This window comes from Drosophila sechellia, unplaced genomic scaffold, assembly GCF_004382195.2.
Source record: "Drosophila sechellia strain sech25 unplaced genomic scaffold, ASM438219v1 U_203, whole genome shotgun sequence".
Taxonomy (NCBI): Eukaryota; Metazoa; Arthropoda; class Insecta; order Diptera; family Drosophilidae; genus Drosophila; species Drosophila sechellia.
The window spans coordinates 1-13,516 of NW_022611143.1; the positions used below are offsets into that span (position 1 = coordinate 1).

Here is a 13,516-nt window from a genome sequence, read left to right on the forward strand (position 1 = left end):
AGTTTGTAGTTATAATTGCATTAATATTTGTTTTAGTTTTCAGGTACGTTTGTAGCAGCTAATATTAAGGCCATCGCTGCTGGAATGCAATGGTTTTGGATTCTACAAGTTTGCGATTAATCTGGAGGTAAGTATTATGTTTGTTTTTATAATTTCATTAATATTGGTTTATGTTTTCAGGTGCGTTGGTTGCAGCTAATGTTATTTCCGTCGATTATAGTTTGTAGCTTGTATCTTAATAAATTAGGGATTAATTGTAAATAAATGTATTTTGGGTTTTAATTGCTTTTATTAATTTGTGAAGACTGTTTATTTTGGTCAGCTTCGGGTTCGTAGTCTGGGATTACTATTTTGATTACAGTGGTGGTTGTCCGAGCATTAATTCAAGAATTGCATTAATATTTGTTTAGTTTTCAGGTACGTTGTAGCAGCTAATATTAAGGCCATCGCTGCTAAAATGCAATGGTTTTGGATTCTACAAGTTTGCGATTAATCTGGAGGTAAGTATTATGTTTGTTTTTATAATTTCATTAATATTGGTTTATGTTTTCAGGTGCGTTGGTTGCAGTTAATGTTATTTTCCGTGATATAGTTTGTAGCTTGTATCTTAAATAATTAGGGATTAATTGTAATAAATGTATTTTGGTTTTAGTTGCTTTTATTAATTTGTGAAGACTGTTTATTTTGGTCAGCTTCGGGTTCGTAGTCAGGGATTACTATTTTGATTACAGTGGTGGGTTGTCCGAGCATAAATTCAAGAATTTCCTCTCTGGTCCTTAGTCCTTTTCTGAATTTATTGAGATTAATCTGGAGGTAAGTATTGTGTTTGTTATTATAATTGCTTTAATATTTGTTTAAGTTTTCAGGTACGTTTGTAGCAGCTGATATTAAAGCCGTCGCAGCTGGTATGCCAAGGTTTGCGATTAATCTAGAGGTAAGTATTGTGTTTGTTATTTTAATTTCATTAATATTTGTTTTTGTTTTCAGGTACCAGTTTTTTTGGTTATTTTGGTTTTAGTTGCTTTTATTAATTTGTGAAGACTGTTTATTTTGGTCAGCTTCGGGTTCGTAGTCAGGGATTACTATTTTGATTACAGTGGTGGGTTGTCCGAGCATAAATTCAAGAATTTCCTCTCTGGTCCTTAGTCCTTTTCTGAATTTATTGAGATTAATCTGGAGGTAAGTATTGTGTTTGTTATTATAATTGCTTTAATATTTGTTTAAGTTTTCAGGTACGTTTGTAGCAGCTGATATTAAAGCCGTCGCAGCTGGTATGCCAAGGTTTGCGATTAATCTAGAGGTAAGTATTGTGTTTGTTATTTTAATTTCATTAATATTTGTTTTTGTTTTCAGGTACCAGTTTGCGATTAGTCTGGAGGTAAGTATTAAGTTTGTAGTTATAATTGCATTAATATTTGTTTCAGTTTTCAGGTACGTTTGTAGCAGCTAATATTAAGGCCATCGCTGCTGGGATGCCGTGGCTTTGGATTCCACAAGTTTGCGATTAATCTGGAGGTAAGTATTATGTTTGTTGTTATAATTTCATTAATATTTGTTTATGTTTTCAGGTGCGTTGGGTGCAGCTAATGTTATATCAGTCGATTATAGTTTGTAGCTTGTATCTTAATAAATTATTAATTAATTGTAAATAAATGTATTTGGTTTTAATTGCTTTTATTAATTTATGAAGACTGTTTATTTTGGTCAGTTTCGGGTTCGTAGTCTGGGATTACTATTTTGATTACAGAGGTGGGTTGTCCGAGCATTAATTCAAGAATTTCCTCTCTGGTCCTTAGTCCTTTTCTGAATAATTTGCTGTAATAATTTATTTCAAGTTCACACCATCTGTCTGGTGGTCCTTCTCTAAAGCTTTTCTCCTATCGGCTTTTTCCTTTTCCACTCTCATTTTCTCAGCTATGGATTGCCTTATTTCTAATTCTTGGTCAGCAATCAGGAGGAGTGTTGGAAGGGTCTGTCTGTATTTGGTTCTCATTTTGACGACTATTTCAGCTTACTCGTTTTTTGTATAATCATGTATGGAGCTATAGGTGGGTTCCGCAGGTGGTTTTGGTTGGTGTTGTTGAAGAGGCAGGAAATATTTTGAAAATTGCTTGGCGTATCTGCTTCTGCTTGATTCCAGTCTGGTAGGCTTGTAGGCATTGATTAGGAGGTCATATATTAGAGGGTTTTCATGGTCAGTAAGGGAGTTGGCGTAGCGTTGGCTTGCTTTGTCAAAAATTTCCTCGAATGATTTAATGTTATAAATTGTCCTAATGGTTGCTTGTCTCGTATATCTGCTGGCGTTAATGATTCGTCTGATAAATTTGTTTTCCATTGTTTGAATTTTATTTGCTTGGGTGTCCGATACCAGAGAGCCCCATATTGCAATGGCGTAATGCCAGATTGGGGAGACAATTTGTTTCCAGAGGAGAACCTTTGCGTTTTTAGGTAGGTGGCTATTTTTTCCTACTAGCCATTCTAGTTTTTTGTAAGCAGCTATAGTTTTTCCTTTTAGCAGCGTTATGTGTGCCCCAAAGGTCAGTTTTCTATCTAGCATGAGCCCGAGATAGCGTTGCTTGTTTAATTTGGCGGCTCTTTGTCCATTAATTGTTGGAGGAGTGTATGTATTTGTTTCTTCTCTTTTTAGGGAGAAGAGAATGTGTCCAGTTTTTTTGCATTAATTGCTATGTCCATTTTTTTGACCATCTACAGAAAACATTAAGGTAATTTTGATTTAGGTTAATCGCAATATTGGTATATTTAGACCGGCTAAGAATTATGGTATCGTCTGCATATGTAGCTAAGATAGTATTTGTTTGGTTGTAATCGGGGAAGGATATGTGGCGCATATAGTCTTTTACGATTGGGTAGGGCATATCAGATGAGTATATTGAGTAGAGGACAGGGCCCAGTATGCTGCCCTGAGGAACTCCTGCTCTAATTTTACCTATCCTAGACGTCGTTTCACCGTCGATCCTGACAGAGAAGGTTCTATTAGATAAATAGTTTTCAAGTAGGTCAAATAGGTATCTGGGAATGAGTCTGGATAATTTATATAGTAGGCCGTCGTGCCAGACTCTGTCAAAGGCTTCCGTAATGTCAAGGAAAGTGGCAGAGCAGACATCTTTCTCTTCAAAGGCTTTTAGAATAAATTGAGTCACCCTGGCTAGCTGATGTTCCGTTCCGTGGTCCTTTCTGAATCCGAATTGGTGGGATGGGATTGCTTTGGCAAAGTAATCAATGTCGTACAGTCGTTTCAGTAGTATTCTTTCGAGTAGTTTAGAAAGGCCAGAGAGTAAGCTAATTGGTCGGTAGGAATTTAGAGCAAAAGGTGATTTCCCTGGTTTGGGAATCATTGAGATGCTTGCGTGCTTCCATTTGTTTGGGAAATGTCCAATTTTCAGGATGTTGTTATAAATAAGTATTAGGTATAATCTGGCTTTGGTGGGTAGGTTTTTTAAGGTTTTGTTGTTAAGATCGTCAGTTCCTGGGGCTTTTTTTAATTCCAGTGAGTTTATCAGCTCATTTAGTTCGGCCAGCGTGACTGGCTTGAAGGTGCTGTTACCAGATTCGCCGATCGTATCTAAAGATCTGAATTTTTCTAATTCACTTCTGACGAAATCCCTGTCTTTGGCGTCGTTATTTTGATTTGGCTTGAAGCGGGACTCAAGGTGGGCTGCAAAAGCTTCAGCTTTTTCATCTAAGGTCCTGGTCCAGGGGTAGTCAGTTCTTAGGCGGTTGTCTTCATTGTCCTTTTTAATCGGCCAGCAGGGTCGGGGTTGCTTTTTGATTGTGTTTGTAGTTTTCCATAGTTTTTGCATTCTATATCGGTCGGTGGTATCAATGTCCTGAAGGTTGCGGTTGAGGAGTTTAAGTTTGAGCTTTCTGATTTCTTTAGACAGTCTATTTTGCACGTTTTTAAACCATCTTCGGGCTTCGTCAGTTCCTACTGCCCTAAAGATTCTATTTAGCTCCTTTTTCTCCTCTAGTAACCTTTTAGTAGCATCATCTAGTCTTAGCTTTGTGGGTCTTCTTGAAGAGTTGTAGTTGCGCAATAATTGGGGGCGATTTGATGGGGTGGCTTCATTGGCTGCTGATTTTATATTGTTGATAAGAATGTCTATGCAATCGTCAATGTCCTGTCCTGTGCGTATTTCCGTATTTAGTAATATTTTGTTTTCTAGATTTTTCTTGAATTTCGTGAGATTTGTTCTTTTTTGTATAATTGCATTGTTTGTTGTGTTATTGAGTTGCCAGTCGGTGTCGTCGGGACATATGACTATTTGGATAGGGAGGTGGTCCGAGCTGAGTTCATCTGTAGAGTAGGTTTTTAGACTTTGAGTGTGGAAGCCCTTGCATATTGCAAAGTCCAATGCAGAGGGCTGTTTTTTCTTGTCAAAAGGAAAGTGTGTGGCTTGGCCGGTGGCCACTATGTCAAGGTCTTTTCTTGCAAGGATTGACTGAGACAGGGATCTTCCCTTAGCGCAAGATAAATAGTTACCCCAGAGTCTGTGTTTGCAGTTCCAATCGCCGCCAAGTACAAATTTAGTTTTTCCGTCGAGGAGCATGTCAAAGTGGTTAAAAAGCTTTGAGAATTGCTCAGTGGTCCATTTAAATACAGGTGGGCAGTATATTGGGGCAACAATTGTCATGTTTGCGCGTATGCGACTTGGAGGTATAAGTGCTATGGGTGCGCTTTGCAAGAAATCAGTCTCTATTGGATTAAGGCAGGTGTGTCGAACGTTTTGATTGATGATGGTAGCCGTGCCGCCTTTTCTGTGTGAAGTAGGGTTTTGTGCTAGGTATGTGTGGAAACCTTTGAAGTTTAGTGCGTTGGAATTTCGCTCTAACCTGGTTTCTGTTACTAGCATAATTTGGATACCTTCTTTTTTAATGTAGGCCTCCAGTTCATTTGTTTTATTAGTAATTCCGCATGCGTTCCAATATCCTATTTTAAGGGTATTGAAAGATTGTCCGTTGTTTAGATTTATAGTCATAGTGAGAGTTTAATTTGCGTTAAGGATTTGAAGATTCAGGAGGTCATGAGGTGTGCTAAGGTAGGCTCTTTGTTAGATTCGAGGCACTTGAATAAAAGTTCCATTAGGCTGTCAATTTTCTTTTCAATATTTTCCACTCGTAGTGTAAGACTTTTACTGTGGTGGTCAGAGGGACTTTTTTGCGGATTAGAGTGAGTGTCCATAGGCGTGGGGATGTTGTCTTCTATAATCCTTGGCTTAAGGAATGCTCTGGCAGCTCTGCTGGTGGTCGGCGGGCTGCCATCGTCTACTCTCCTTATGTTTGTTGTCTTTTCTTCGGGCTCATGGTCCTTGCGTTCACGTCTTGCTTTGCGGAGCTTGTCCTGGAAGCGTTCCAGGTGCCTTTGTGCCGGGTTGCTCGTCATGTTAGGTCGTCGTGAATTTGGCTTATCTTTGGGATTGATCGTGCCTTTATTGGAGACATTGTCTGGATTGCGGCGCCATTTACTCAGTCGCTTTTGGATGGCCAAGTTGTGGGAAGATAGGCGAGACTGGATTTGCCTTTCATCGTTTCTGTTTTGCCGGAAAGGGTTCTTCCAAAATGCTCTTGTTGTGTTTTGACGGGATTCAGCTGTTGTCCTATTGAATAATGATGAGCTGAAAGGCAGCCGGGGGGTGTTGTTGCGAGAGGGAGGGTACTGTCGACCATAGTTGTTTGTGTTAGCATCCTTGATTGTCCGTATTTTGTTGATGTTGATGTTGTTAACTGCCAGTTTTCGTTTTTCAGCCTTATAAGCAGGGCATCCCTTATACGCACTTATATGCTCTCCAGAGCAGTTAGCGCAGGTGGCGGGTGTGGATTTTGGTTTGGTGCAATAGGATGACAGGTGATCGCCAGCGCATTTCATGCATCTTGGTGGCCTCATGCATGAGTTTTTGGCATGCCTGTAGCCCTGGCATCTGTAGCACTGGACCGGCTCCCGTGTCCTGTTTTTTCTTTCAATGTCTACCCTTTGCCCACCAATTTGTTTAAGTGAGATAATTTTGTCATGACTGCCGTCCTGGGCCATGACGATCTCCACTTCAAACATGCGCATGGGGCCACCTGTAGCCGGATTCGTCATATTACTGACGAAGCGCGCAGAGAAACCGAGCTTCAGCAACTCCTGAACAATCCACGAGCATGGAGTGGAGTGGTGGAGATGTCTGATTACTACTCGGAACCTCTCTCGGACTTTGGCTGGTTGGTGGATAGAGGGAAGCCGTTGGCTGTAAGGACATCTTTGATTTTTTGGTAGGCGGTCATGTCCTTGGCCTGGATCCTGACCCCGTTCCCTTCAATTGCCCTAGTGGTGTAGCTGGAGACTCCTGCTGTATAATTTAACTTTTCTAGTAGCGGGACAATTTCTTTGATATCGTTGACGATTATGGGAGGTGCTCTGCGGCTTTTAGGCACAAGTTTCCAAGGTGGCAGCTCTGCATCTGTGTTTTGAGGGGGAGGCGTCGTTTCGCTGCGAGCAGGATCATTGATGCTGCAGGGTAACGGCTGGTGGGGGGACGATTCCTGGTTTTAGATTCCTCATATACAGATTTGGCTGCCTTACTTTGGAAAACGGGTGTGGTGAGGGGGGGGAAAATGCTGGGAGATTCGAAATTGTAGTTCGCGCATAGTCTTTTATTTGGCGTCTTGAAGCTGGAGCAGTCTAAGTCGTCATTAGTCCTCTTGGCCGGGGTTTTTGTAGTAGGGGCCGGAACTGAGGGTGCCACAAAGGTTGGACCTGTTCCAGCAACCACTTCCGAGAAACTCATGGGCTGCACGTCTGGGCTCCTGGAAGGTGATTTGAATAAATCCCGCTTAGCAGTAGGCCGACTAAGGGTGCGGGCTGTTGTTTGATTCACCACAGAGGGCATGGCGCTGTTGTTTGGTTTTAATTTTAAAACGCCCTGAGCATCGGGGCGTAAAGAAGCATTCCTTTGGTGAGGGGAAATACTTCTTTTCCCAGTATTTACGGAGCGATTGGTGGGTTTCCTGCTTAGGCTGAGTTTAGAAATGTCCGGCTTAGGGTTAGAAATAGACCATGGAGCATAGCAGCTTGTGTAAATAATTGGTTTATTATTATCTTGGTTTTGATCAATGCTTTTGCTTCTGGTTTGAATTTGTGGGGAGTGAAGTTCCCCTCCGTCGCTTATATTCACCTTATTAGAGTGTGCATTGGTGTTGGTGAGCACGGGACATTTAGAGTGGCTTTCTGAACTTTTGGTTGCGCTAGTGTGAGTATGTGAAAGAGGGGAAATTGTGTTGCGGCCAATTTTGGTGGAGGAGCTGAGATTCATATCAGTGCTACGAACGCTGTGAGAGAGGGAGGGGAAAGTTCCCAAAGCGTCGGTGATTTTGGCGCCTCTTTGAGCTGCATCGGTGTTGGTGGCTGCGGCTGCATTAGTCAAGTTCGAAGATGTAGGTGTGTTCCCTTTTTGAGAAGCGTCAGTATGTGTGAGTGCAGCTGCTTGAGTTAGAGTCATTGTGGTGAGTAAATTCCCTTTGGGTATGTGTGTGGTGAGCAAAGGAGAGGGAAATTTCCCCTTTGGGATGCTACTATTGGCGCCACCCGTGATTGCATCCGTATTGGTGAGCGATAGGCGGTCTCTTTTGGCATTATTGGTGTTTGTATTCTCTTTCCCCTTATGGGAAAGGGAATTACCAATTGTTAAAGCAGCCCCAGAAGAGTTTTTAGGACTTATTTTTGTGTGATTTAAAGGCAATTTATTTGAATAAGAAGGGGAAGATCTCTCTTCTGGACTAGAGGTAATTGAAAGTGCCTCGTCTTCAGAAAAGAGGTGGTCAGAACTGGACATGTTTTACTTTTTATTTTTATTATATTTAAAAAATTTTTAAGCGATACTAGTGAAGGTATAAATACCCTGGATTTTAATTTTAGTGTGTTCTCCAGCTTATTGTATCTTTGCTTTGAGTGTCTTCCTTCTCTTCCAAGATTTCTCCAGGTGTACTTTCTTCCTTTCTCTCTGCGTTTCTTCTCCTTGTTTCCTTTGGTTGAGGCGGCGTCTTTTTGGAGTTGCACAAATAACTGTTTAATTGTTCTTTTTTTTGTTAGACACTGAATGTTAATTGTTGTCGCGGCTTAATACTTTGCGGCCGGAAGACAATTTATAACAAATAATTTGTCTATTGACGAAACGAATTTAGTTAACTTTGCGCGTGAGAGTAAAAGGCAGGCGAAGCGCGTTTGTTTTAATTAAATAATTTAATTTAATTGTTTATTTATTTATTTATTTAATTTATTTTATTTATTTAAATTATTTTATTTAATTTTCTTTTACTTTTTACTTTGTAGGTTTTTTATTTTTTAACTTTGTTTTTAACTTTGTAGGTGGAGGTACGGAGACAGAATGAATTCTGTTCCGCATCCACAATTTATTTTGCCTTTGATTACATTTATGCAATATGTAGGTACAATTATTTGAATTTAGAGTTTAACATTGCATGGGGTGAGTTTGGGGCTTGGACATAGTTAGTATTAATGTAGTATTTTGTTAGTTTAAATTTCAACAGTAACATGGACTGGTAACATTTTAAAATTTGCATGGTTTGTTTACATTTAACAATTGGATTATTTTACAATAGATTTTGCAGTTTTGACTTTCATTGTTGTTTAATTTATTTATTTTCAGGTACCCCTGCCAGAAGGACAGGAGCGCCGAGTCGTTGGAATCGTCAGGAGTCATCACGGGCAGGCGCCTGTAGTGTGTTGGCTGTGATTTGTTGTGGCCGCTGGAGGAGCGCCGCTTGCAACGAGCTCGTCCCGGTCGGTGTTGCAAGCAGTTGCATAAGTTTTGAAGAAGCTAGAATCCCGCGCAGCCGTCATTGGGATGTAATGGAGCTGCTGTCAACATGGTGGTGGAAACGAAGGTTGCACGGTGCGCCGCGTCCTGTGGCCATTGCGTCGGGACTGGCAGCTAGGAGCTTCCAGATCAGGAAAAAGTTGCCTAGGACCGCCGCATCGGAAGAGGTCATGGTGTTCAGGATGTTCCGGGTCAAGGATTGTTGTCGGGACCGTAGCAGCGATTTGGGCCATGGAATTGAATGTAAAGATAAATTTTAGGTAAGTATTACATTTGTTAATTGTTTTTGTGGTTTCATTGGTTTTCTTTTGTATTTTTCAGGGGCCCAGGCTGAACGATATTTGGAGGTAAGTATTATGTTTGTATTTGTTTATTTATATAGTTGTATTAATTATTGTTTAAGTTTGTAATTATAATTGCATTAATATTTGTTTTTTGTTTTCAGGTACATTTGTTGCAGCTTTATTGAGGCCGTCGCAGCTGAGATCCCGTGGTTTTGAGTTCTTCACGTTTGAGATTAATCTGGAGGTAAGTATTGTGTTTGTTATTATAATTGCTTTAATATTTGTTTAAGTTTTCAGTACGTTTGTAGCAGCTGATATTAAAGCCGTCGCAGCTGGTATGCCAAGGTTTGCGATTAATCTAGAGGTAAGTATTGTGTTTGTTATTTTAATTTCATTAATATTTGTTTTGTTTTCAGGTACCAGTTTGCGATTAGTCTGGAGGTAAGTATTAAGTTTGTAGTTATAATTGCATTAATATTTGTTTTAGTTTTCAGGTACGTTTGTAGCAGCTAATATTAAGGCCATCGCTGCTGGGAATGCAATGGTTTTGGATTCTACAAGTTTGCGATTAATCTGGAGGTAAGTATTATGTTTGTTTTTATAATTTCATTAATATTGGTTTATGTTTTGTAGTAGTTTGTAGTTATAATTGCATTAATATTTGTTTTAGTTTTCAGGTACGTTTGTAGCAGCTAATATTAAGGCCATCGCTGCTGGAATGCAATGGTTTTGGATTCTACAAGTTTGCGATTAATCTGGAGGTAAGTATTATGTTTGTTTTTATAATTTCATTAATATTGGTTTATGTTTTCAGGTGCGTTGGTTGCAGCTAATGTTATTTCCGTCGATTATAGTTTGTAGCTTGTATCTTAATAAATTAGGGATTAATTGTAAATAAATGTATTTTGGTTTTAATTGCTTTTATTAATTTGTGAAGACTGTTTATTTTGGTCAGCTTCGGGTTCGTAGTCTGGGATTACTATTTTGATTACAGTGGTGGGTTGTCCGAGCATTAATTCAAGAATTGCATTAATATTTGTTTTAGTTTTCAGGTACGTTTGTAGCAGCTAATATTAAGGCCATCGCTGCTAAAATGCAATGGTTTTGGATTCTACAAGTTTGCGATTAATCTGGAGGTAAGTATTATGTTTGTTTTTATAATTCATTAATATTGGTTTATGTTTTCAGGTGCGTTGGTTGCAGTTAATGTTATTTCCGTCGATTATAGTTTGTAGCTTGTATCTTAATAAATTAGGGATTAATTGTAAATAAATGTATTTTGGTTTTAGTTGCTTTTATTAATTTGTGAAGACTGTTTATTTTGGTCAGCTTCGGGTTCGTAGTCAGGGATTACTATTTTGATTACAGTGGTGGGTTGTCCGAGCATAAATTCAAGAATTTCCTCTCTGGTCCTTAGTCCTTTTCTGAATTTATTGAGATTAATCTGGAGGTAAGTATTGTGTTTGTTATTATAATTGCTTTAATATTTGTTTAAGTTTTCAGGTACGTTTGTAGCAGCTGATATTAAAGCCGTCGCAGCTGGTATGCCAAGGTTTGCGATTAATCTAGAGGTAAGTATTGTGTTTGTTATTTTAATTTCATTAATATTTGTTTTTGTTTTCAGGTACCAGTTTGCGATTAGTCTGGAGGTAAGTATTAAGTTTGTAGTTATAATTGCATTAATATTTGTTTCAGTTTTCAGGTACGTTTGTAGCAGCTAATATTAAGGCCATCGCTGCTGGGATGCCGTGGCTTTGGATTCCACAAGTTTGCGATTAATCTGGAGGTAAGTATTATGTTTGTTGTTATAATTTCATTAATATTTGTTTATGTTTTCAGGTGCGTTGGGTGCAGCTAATGTTATATCAGTCGATTATAGTTTGTAGCTTGTATCTTAATAAATTATTAATTAATTGTAAATAAATGTATTTTGGTTTTAATTGCTTTTATTAATTTATGAAGACTGTTTATTTTGGTCAGTTTCGGGTTCGTAGTCTGGGATTACTATTTTGATTACAGAGGTGGGTTGTCCGAGCATTAATTCAAGAATTTCCTCTCTGGTCCTTAGTCCTTTTCTGAATAATTTGCTGTAATAATTTATTTCAAGTTCACACCATCTGTCTGGTGGTCCCTTCTCTAAAGCTTTTCTCCTATCGGCTTTTTCCTTTTCCACTCTCATTTTCTCAGCTATGGATTGCCTTATTTCTAATTCTTGGTCAGCAATCAGGAGGAGTGTTGGAAGGGTCTGTCTGTATTTGGTTCTCATTTTGACGACTATTTCAGCTTCCTCGTTTTTTGTATAATCATGTATGGAGCTATAGGTGGGTTCCGCAGGTGGTTTTGGTTGGTGTTGTTGAAGAGGCAGGAAATATTTTGAAAATTGCTTGGCGTATCTGCTTCTGCTTGATTCCAGTCTGGTAGGCTTGTAGGCATTGATTAGGAGGTCATATATTAGAGGGTTTTCATGGTCAATAAGGGAGTTGGCGTAGCGTTGGCTTGCTTTGTCAAAAATTTCCTCGAATGATTTAATGTTATAAATTGTCCTAATGGTTGCTTGTCTCGTATATCTGCTGGCGTTAATGATTCGTCTGATAAATTTGTTTTCCATTGTTTGAATTTTATTTGCTTGGGTGTCCGATACCAGAGAGCCCCATATTGCAATGGCGTAATGCCAGATTGGGGAGACAATTTGTTTCCAGAGGAGAACCTTTGCGTTTTTAGGTAGGTGGCTATTTTTTCCTACTAGCCATTCTAGTTTTTTGTAAGCAGCTATAGTTTTTCCTTTTAGCAGCGTTATGTGTGCCCCAAAGGTCAGTTTTCTATCTAGCATGAGCCCGAGATAGCGTTGCTTGTTTAATTTGGCGGCTCTTTGTCCATTAATTGTTGGAGGAGTGTATGTATTTGTTTCTTCTCTTTTTAGGGAGAAGAGAATGTGTCCAGTTTTTTTGCATTAATTGCTATGTCCCATTTTTTTGACCATCTACAGAAAACATTAAGGTAATTTTGATTTAGGTTAATCGCAATATTGGTATATTTAGACCGGCTAAGAATTATGGTATCGTCTGCATATGTAGCTAAGATAGTATTTGTTTGGTTGTAATCGGGGAAGGATATGTGGCGCATATAGTCTTTTACGATTGGGGTAGGGCATATCAGATGAGTATATTGAGTAGAGGACAGGGCCCAGTATGCTGCCCTGAGGAACTCCTGCTCTAATTTTACCTATCCTAGACGTCGTTTCACCGTCGATCCTGACAGAGAAGGTTCTATTAGATAAATAGTTTTCAAGTAGGTCAAATAGGTATCTGGGAATGAGTCTGGATAATTTATATAGTAGGCCGTCGTGCCAGACTCTGTCAAAGGCTTCCGTAATGTCAAGGAAAGTGGCAGAGCAGACATCTTTCTCTTCAAAGGCTTTTAGAATAAATTGAGTCACCCTGGCTAGCTGATGTTCCGTTCCGTGGTCCTTTCTGAATCCGAATTGGTGGGATGGGATTGCTTTGGCAAAGTAATCAATGTCGTACAGTCGTTTCAGTAGTATTCTTTCGAGTAGTTTAGAAAGGCCAGAGAGTAAGCTAATTGGTCGGTAGGAATTTAGAGCAAAAGGTGATTTCCCTGGTTTGGGAATCATTGAGATGCTTGCGTGCTTCCATTTGTTTGGGAAATGTCCAATTTTCAGGATGTTGTTATAAATAAGTATTAGGTATAATCTGGCTTTGGTGGGTAGGTTTTTTAAGGTTTTGTTGTTAAGATCGTCAGTTCCTGGGGCTTTTTTTAATTCCAGTGAGTTTATCAGCTCATTTAGTTCGGCCAGCGTGACTGGCTTGAAGGTGCTGTTACCAGATTCGCCGATCGTATCTAAAGATCTGAATTTTTCTAATTCACTTCTGACGAAATCCCTGTCTTTGGCGTCGTTATTTTGATTTGGCTTGAAGCGGGACTCAAGGTGGGCTGCAAAAGCTTCAGCTTTTTCATCTATGGTCCTGGTCCAGGGGTAGTCAGTTCTTAGGCGGTTGTCTTCATTGTCCTTTTTAATCGGCCAGCAGGGTCGGGGTTGCTTTTTGATTGTGTTTGTAGTTTTCCATAGTTTTTGCATTCTATATCGGTCGGTGGTATCAATGTCCTGAAGGTTGCGGTTGAGGAGTTTAAGTTGAGCTTTCTGATTTCTTTAGACAGTCTATTTTGCACGTTTTTAAACCATCTTCGGGCTTCGTCAGTTCCTACTGCCCTAAAGATTCTATTTAGCTCCTTTTTCTCCTCTAGTAACCTTTTAGTAGCATCATCTAGTCTTAGCTTTGTGGGTCTTCTTGAAGAGTTGTAGTTGCGCAATAATTGGGGGCGATTTGATGGGTGGCTTCATTGGCTGCTGATTTTATATTGTTGATAAGAATGTCTATG

General features: G+C 39.3%; 3 long non-coding RNA genes across 15 annotated transcripts; all 3 read left to right on the top strand.

Annotated features, from left to right (window-relative positions):
* The first annotated feature begins 83 nt into the window (after window positions 1–83).
* On the top strand, window positions 84–266 carry LOC116802682. The gene is made up of 2 exons (XR_004363002.1): window positions 84–127; window positions 181–266. It is a non-coding gene; the product is annotated as an uncharacterized LOC116802682 (long non-coding RNA).
* A 654-nt stretch (window positions 267–920) lies between these two features.
* Window positions 921–1,653, top strand: LOC116802681. Of its 4 annotated transcripts, none has more exons than XR_004362998.1 (5): window positions 1,163–1,179; window positions 1,226–1,300; window positions 1,354–1,378; window positions 1,425–1,515; window positions 1,569–1,653. It is a non-coding gene; the product is annotated as an uncharacterized LOC116802681 (long non-coding RNA). The 4 variants fall into 4 exon arrangements; XR_004363001.1 differs by having other exon boundaries at window positions 1,432–1,515; XR_004362999.1 differs by having other exon boundaries at window positions 1,233–1,300.
* A 7,630-nt stretch (window positions 1,654–9,283) lies between these two features.
* Window positions 9,284–11,058, top strand: LOC116802680. 10 transcript variants are annotated; one of them, XR_004362992.1, is made up of 5 exons: window positions 9,284–9,362; window positions 10,622–10,689; window positions 10,743–10,767; window positions 10,814–10,904; window positions 10,958–11,042. It is a non-coding gene; the product is annotated as an uncharacterized LOC116802680 (long non-coding RNA). The 10 variants fall into 10 exon arrangements; XR_004362994.1 differs by having other exon boundaries at window positions 9,294–9,362; window positions 10,615–10,689; window positions 10,821–10,904; window positions 10,958–11,058; XR_004362988.1 differs by having other exon boundaries at window positions 9,294–9,362; window positions 10,615–10,689.
* The last annotated feature ends 2,458 nt before the right edge of the window (window positions 11,059–13,516 follow it).